Source organism: Osmia lignaria, unplaced genomic scaffold, assembly GCF_051020975.1.
Source record: "Osmia lignaria lignaria isolate PbOS001 unplaced genomic scaffold, iyOsmLign1 scaffold0043, whole genome shotgun sequence".
NCBI classification, from domain to species: domain Eukaryota; kingdom Metazoa; phylum Arthropoda; class Insecta; order Hymenoptera; family Megachilidae; genus Osmia; species Osmia lignaria.
Window position 1 is genome coordinate 57,501 of NW_027478184.1, and position 7,500 is coordinate 65,000.

Sequence of the window (7,500 nt, forward strand, 5' to 3'; positions counted from 1 at the left end):
TGAGCCATTCGCGGTTTCACCTTAATTCGGTATGTACTTAGACATGCATGGCTTAATCTTTGAGACAAGCATATGACTACTGGCAGGATCAACCAGGGAGCTTAGTTATTATTGTAAATTTAAATTTTCGTCGTCGGCCCTCCCTGTAAGACCGATCGACGTTAAGCCATTTCTCTTTTGTATGTAACACACATTTCATAAATTTTGTACCTCTTATAGAGGCCAAATATTCTCCTCCTCCTCTCATAAAGCACGAAAATCACTTTCACGCCGTGCATCCATCGTGCAAGCACGTAGACCACACACGCTGGACAATATAATAAAAGATAGCGCGGACAGTGGCATGCTATACAAATCGAGAAAGCGCGTACAGTGATCATGCTGGTCATTTTGCCACCAAATTTTATAATCTTTATCATTAGAGCGGGCCCACCAACCTCGTCTCTGTACTTTATACATTTCTCCTCCATCTGCACACACCTTTTCAAACATTAACGGAGAGAGTTCCTTGGACTTGCTTTAAATGTACATATTAGATATGTTGGAATCTCTCTCCTTTAGAAGTTTCCCCAGCCTTAAAACTTCTTTCATTTTTACTCCTCTCTCCATACTTATTTTCCTCTCTGAACGTATCAGAGAGGATTTTATTTCTGACACCTCTTGACTTTTCTTAAATTCAGGGACGTAATTTTGTTCATAATTCAGTGGACTTTTGTGTATTTTATACTTTAAATATTTCCAAACAGTCTCCCTTCTAAAAGTGATAGAACGAATTTTCGTCTAACACTACTTTCTTGGTTCAAAAATTTTATACAATCTTATAACTTTTTCAGTTTTAACAAATTTTGGTTACAGACAGTTGATGCTCAGTTTGTACAAGTATGCAACATTTATAAGTGCATACAGGTCACCAGCCTTATATTACAAGGCTCACCACATATGGGCCATTCGGTCTTAGACACCGACCCGTGGTAATGCTGTGTGGAGATTAATAATAATCCGCAACGGAAAACCGGAACGAGAATAGTCGAGAAAGTATATTCTCGAGGAGCGGTAGACTGCTTTTCAACCGAAGTCATAAAAGAGCCACACGCTCGACGCTACTCCCGACCGGTCCGAGCGAACCGAAAGTGCCTTCCTATAAATACCGAACGGCCGGCCGCTAGGTCGGCGACGCATGGGCTTACGCCCAGGCGTATGCCTGTGCAAACCGCCGTGAGAGCGTACCATCCCGCCGGCACGGTAAAACTTAGACTGAAAATATCGTCGAACATATCCTTTCATTTTATAACGTTCTATACATGAAAATTAATAAATTAACATGCAGGACATAATAAATTCACATTCTCATGTAAATCATGGGTTTAATTAATATTTTAAAAAATTTTAAAACCGCCCAGAACCGATGAGATGAAAATATTAAAACGATATTTTTGCATTTTCTTACGGTAAAACATTAACAAATAAGCGACTATAGCAATATAAAACTCCATTTGTAATTTAATTAATCAAAATTAATATTTTTCTTTGATTTTTCAGCGATCCAGAACCGATGAGACGAAAACATTAAAACGATATTTTTGCATTTTCTTACGACAAAACATTAACAAATACGAGACTATAACAATATAAAACTACATATGTAATTTAATTAATCAAAATTAATAATTTTTTTTGATTTTTCAGTGATCCAGAACCGATAAGTCGAAAATTTTAACAATCATATTTTTGCATTCTGTACCGTGGATCGATCGTTAAACGCTATTGAACTAACGTCCGTGATGGTATAAATGCAGATTTTCGCTCCGTTTAGCCAAAATAACGAACTTTAGGTGCGCTCCGAAATATTTCAAAGTCCCAGCGGCGTATTGCTTCGCCTCTTAGAACCGATTAGTCGAAAATTTTAACAATCATATTTTTGCATTCTGTACCGTGGATCGATCGTTAAACGCTATTGAACTAACGTCCGTGATGGTATAAATGCAGATTTTCGCTCCGTTTAGCCAAAATAACGAACTTTAGGTGCGCTCCGAAATATTTCAAAGTCCCAGCGGCGTGTTGCTTCGCCTCTTAGAACCGATTAGTCGAAAATTTTAACAATCATATTTTTGCATTCTGTACCGTGGATCGATCGTTAAACGCTATTGAACTAACGTCCGTGATGGTATAAATGCAGATTTTCGCTCCGTTTAGCCAAAATAACGAACTTTAGGTGCGCTCCGAAATATTTCAAAGTCCCAGCGGCGTATTGCTTCGCCTCTTAGAACCGATTAGTCGAAAATTTTAACAATCATATTTTTGCATTCTGTACCGTGGATCCATCGTTAAACGCTATTAAACTAACGTCCGTGATGGTATAAATGCAGATTTTCGCTCCGTTTAGCCAAAATAACGAACTTTAGGTGCGCTCCGAAATATTTCAAAGTCCCAGCGGCGTATTGCTTCGCCTCTTAGAACCGATTAGTCGAAAATTTTAACAATCATATTTTTGCATTCTGTACCGTGGATCCATCGTTAAACGCTATTAAACTAACGTCCGTGATGGTATAAATGCAGATTTTCGCTCCGTTTAGCCAAAATAACGAACTTTAGGTGCGCTCCGAAATATTTCAAAGTCCCAGCGGCGTATTGCTTCGCCTCTTAGAACCGATTAGTCGAAAATTTTAACAATCATATTTTTGCATTCTGTACCGTGGATCGATCGTTAAACGCTATTGAACTAACGTCCGTGATGGTATAAATGCAGATTTTCGCTCCGTTTAGCCAAAATAACGAACTTTAGGTGCGCTCCGAAATATTTCAAAGTCCCAGCGGCGTATTGCTTCGCCTCTTAGAACCGATTAGTCGAAAATTTTAACAATCATATTTTTGCATTCTGTACCGTGGATCGATCGTTAAACGCTATTGAACTAACGTCCGTGATGGTATAAATGCAGATTTTCGCTCCGTTTAGCCAAAATAACGAACTTTAGGTGCGCTCCGAAATATTTCAAAGTCCCAGCGGCGTATTGCTTCGCCTCTTAGAACCGATTAGTCGAAAATTTTAACAATCATATTTTTGCATTCTGTACCGTGGATCCATCGTTAAACGCTATTAAACTAACGTCCGTGATGGTATAAATGCAGATTTTCGCTCCGTTTAGCCAAAATAACGAACTTTAGGTGCGCTCCGAAATATTTCAAAGTCCCAGCGGCGTATTGCTTCGCCTCTTAGAACCGATTAGTCGAAAATTTTAACAATCATATTTTTGCATTCTGTACCGTGGATCGATCGTTAAACGCTATTGAACTAACGTCCGTGATGGTATAAATGCAGATTTTCGCTCCGTTTAGCCAAAATAACGAACTTTAGGTGCGCTCCGAAATATTTCAAAGTCCCAGCGGCGTATTGCTTCGCCTCTTAGAACCGATTAGTCGAAAATTTTAACAATCATATTTTTGCATTCTGTACCGTGGATCGATCGTTAAACGCTATTGAACTAACGTCCGTGATGGTATAAATGCAGATTTTCGCTCCGTTTAGCCAAAATAACGAACTTTAGGTGCGCTCCGAAATATTTCAAAGTCCCAGCGGCGTATTGCTTCGCCTCTTAGAACCGATTAGTCGAAAATTTTAACAATCATATTTTTGCATTCTGTACCGTGGATCGATCGTTAAACGCTATTGAACTAACGTCCGTGATGGTATAAATGCAGATTTTCGCTCCGTTTAGCCAAAATAACGAACTTTAGGTGCGCTCCGAAATATTTCAAAGTCCCAGCGGCGTATTGCTTCGCCTCTTAGAACCGATTAGTCGAAAATTTTAACAATCATATTTTTGCATTCTGTACCGTGGATCCATCGTTAAACGCTATTAAACTAACGTCCGTGATGGTATAAATGCAGATTTTCGCTCCGTTTAGCCAAAATAACGAACTTTAGGTGCGCTCCGAAATATTTCAAAGTCCCAGCGGCGTATTGCTTCGCCTCTTAGAACCGATTAGTCGAAAATTTTAACAATCATATTTTTGCATTCTGTACCGTGGATCGATCGTTAAACGCTATTGAACTAACGTCCGTGATGGTATAAATGCAGATTTTCGCTCCGTTTAGCCAAAATAACGAACTTTAGGTGCGCTCCGAAATATTTCAAAGTCCCAGCGGCGTATTGCTTCGCCTCTTAGAACCGATTAGTCGAAAATTTTAACAATCATATTTTTGCATTCTGTACCGTGGATCGATCGTTAAACGCTATTGAACTAACGTCCGTGATGGTATAAATGCAGATTTTCGCTCCGTTTAGCCAAAATAACGAACTTTAGGTGCGCTCCGAAATATTTCAAAGTCCCAGCGGCGTATTGCTTCGCCTCTTAGAACCGATTAGTCGAAAATTTTAACAATCATATTTTTGCATTCTGTACCGTGGATCGATCGTTAAACGCTATTGAACTAACGTCCGTGATGGTATAAATGCAGATTTTCGCTCCGTTTAGCCAAAATAACGAACTTTAGGTGCGCTCCGAAATATTTCAAAGTCCCAGCGGCGTATTGCTTCGCCTCTTAGAACCGATTAGTCGAAAATTTTAACAATCATATTTTTGCATTCTGTACCGTGGATCCATCGTTAAACGCTATTAAACTAACGTCCGTGATGGTATAAATGCAGATTTTCGCTCCGTTTAGCCAAAATAACGAACTTTAGGTGCGCTCCGAAATATTTCAAAGTCCCAGCGGCGTATTGCTTCGCCTCTTAGAACCGATTAGTCGAAAATTTTAACAATCATATTTTTGCATTCTGTACCGTGGATCGATCGTTAAACGCTATTGAACTAACGTCCGTGATGGTATAAATGCAGATTTTCGCTCCGTTTAGCCAAAATAACGAACTTTAGGTGCGCTCCGAAATATTTCAAAGTCCCAGCGGCGTATTGCTTCGCCTCTTAGAACCGATTAGTCGAAAATTTTAACAATCATATTTTTGCATTCTGTACCGTGGATCGATCGTTAAACGCTATTAAACTAACGTCCGTGATGGTATAAATGCAGATTTTCGCTCCGTTTAGCCAAAATAACGAACTTTAGGTGCGCTCCGAAATATTTCAAAGTCCCAGCGGCGTATTGCTTCGCCTCTTAGAACCGATTAGTCGAAAATTTTAACAATCATATTTTTGCATTCTGTACCGTGGATCCATCGTTAAACGCTATTAAACTAACGTCCGTGAAGGTATAAATGCAGATTTTCGCTCCGTTTAGCCAAAATAACGAACTTTAGGTGCGCTCCGAAATATTTCAAAGTCCCAGCGGCGTATTGCTTCGCCTCTTAGAACCGATTAGTCGAAAATTTTAACAATCATATTTTTGCATTCTGTACCGTGGATCGATCGTTAAACGCTATTGAACTAACGTCCGTGATGGTATAAATGCAGATTTTCGCTCCGTTTAGCCAAAATAACGAACTTTAGGTGCGCTCCGAAATATTTCAAAGTCCCAGCGGCGTATTGCTTCGCCTCTTAGAACCGATTAGTCGAAAATTTTAACAATCATATTTTTGCATTCTGTACCGTGGATCGATCGTTAAACGCTATTGAACTAACGTCCGTGATGGTATAAATGCAGATTTTCGCTCCGTTTAGCCAAAATAACGAACTTTAGGTGCGCTCCGAAATATTTCAAAGTCCCAGCGGCGTATTGCTTCGCCTCTTAGAACCGATTAGTCGAAAATTTTAACAATCATATTTTTGCATTCTGTACCGTGGATCGATCGTTAAACGCTATTGAACTAACGTCCGTGATGGTATAAATGCAGATTTTCGCTCCGTTTAGCCAAAATAACGAACTTTAGGTGCGCTCCGAAATATTTCAAAGTCCCAGCGGCGTATTGCTTCGCCTCTTAGAACCGATTAGTCGAAAATTTTAACAATCATATTTTTGCATTCTGTACCGTGGATCCATCGTTAAACGCTATTAAACTAACGTCCGTGATGGTATAAATGCAGATTTTCGCTCCGTTTAGCCAAAATAACGAACTTTAGGTGCGCTCCGAAATATTTCAAAGTCCCAGCGGCGTATTGCTTCGCCTCTTAGAACCGATTAGTCGAAAATTTTAACAATCATATTTTTGCATTCTGTACCGTGGATCCATCGTTAAACGCTATTAAACTAACGTCCGTGATGGTATAAATGCAGATTTTCGCTCCGTTTAGCCAAAATAACGAACTTTAGGTGCGCTCCGAAATATTTCAAAGTCCCAGCGGCGTATTGCTTCGCCTCTTAGAACCGATTAGTCGAAAATTTTAACAATCATATTTTTGCATTCTGTACCGTGGATCCATCGTTAAACGCTATTGAACTAACGTCCGTGATGGTATAAATGCAGATTTTCGCTCCGTTTAGCCAAAATAACGAACTTTAGGTGCGCTCCGAAATATTTCAAAGTCCCAGCCGCGTATTGCTTTGCCCCGAAATTTTTCAAAGTTCCAGCGGCGTGTTGCTTTCAAAGTGCCTCCCTCTAAATACCGATCGGCAGGCCGCTAGGTCGGCGACGCACGGGCTTACGCCCAGGCGTATACGGGGGCAAATCGCCGTGAGAGCGTGCGATTTTGACTTTCGCAATAAGATAGTCTCCTTTATGAAAAGGAGCGTACACGTCTCCCAAAAAAAAAAACAGTTTCATGACGATCAATGTAGTTCTTGATCGAAATGTATCATAGGACGAAGATTTTATCGAAAAGTACGAACTTTGGCGACGCATCGAAATTTTTCAAAGTTCCAACGGCGTGTTGCTTTCAAAGTGCCTCCCTCTAAATACCGATCGGCAGGCCGCTAGGTCGGCGACGCACGGGCTTACGCCCAGGCGTATACGGGGGCAAATCGCCGTGAGAGCGTGCGATTTTGACTTTCGCAATAAGATAGTCTCCTTTATGAAAAGGAGCGTACACGTCTCCCAAAAAAAAAAACAGTTTCATGACGATCAATGTAGTTCTTGATCGAAATGTATCATAGGACGAAGATTTTATCGAAAAGTACGAACTTTGGCGACGCATCGAAATTTTTCAAAGTTCCAACGGCGTGTTGCTTTCAAAGTGCCTCCCTCTAAATACCGATCGGCAGGCCGCTAGGTCGGCGACGCACGGGCTTACGCCCAGGCGTATACGGGGGCAAATCGCCGTGAGAGCGTGCGATTTTGACTTTCGCAATAAGATAGTCTCCTTTATGAAAAGGAGCGTACACGTCTCCCAAAAAAAAAAACAGTTTCATGACGATCAATGTAGTTCTTGATCGAAATGTATCATAGGACGAAGATTTTATCGAAAAGTACGAACTTTGGCGACGCATCGAAATTTTTCAAAGTTCCAACGGCGTGTTGCTTTCAAAGTGCCTCCCTCTAAATACCGATCGGCAGGCCGCTAGGTCGGCGACGCACGGGCTTACGCCCAGGCGTATACGGGGGCAAATCGCCGTGAGAGCGTGCGATTTTGACTTTCGCAATAAGATAGTCTCCTTTATGAAAAGGAGCGTAC

The 7,500-nt window shown here is 40.7% G+C and overlaps 1 non-coding gene across 1 annotated transcript in view; it reads right to left on the reverse strand.

Annotated features, from left to right (window-relative positions):
* LOC143307070 (small subunit ribosomal RNA) overlaps positions 1 to 99 on the reverse strand; it is a 1,923-nt gene extending 1,824 nt beyond the window's left edge. The window contains exon 1 of the ribosomal RNA XR_013064307.1: positions 1 to 99. This exon is cut by the window's left edge and continues 1,824 nt beyond it. This is a non-coding gene — a ribosomal RNA (small subunit ribosomal RNA).
* Positions 100 to 7,500: the final 7,401 nt, after the last annotated feature.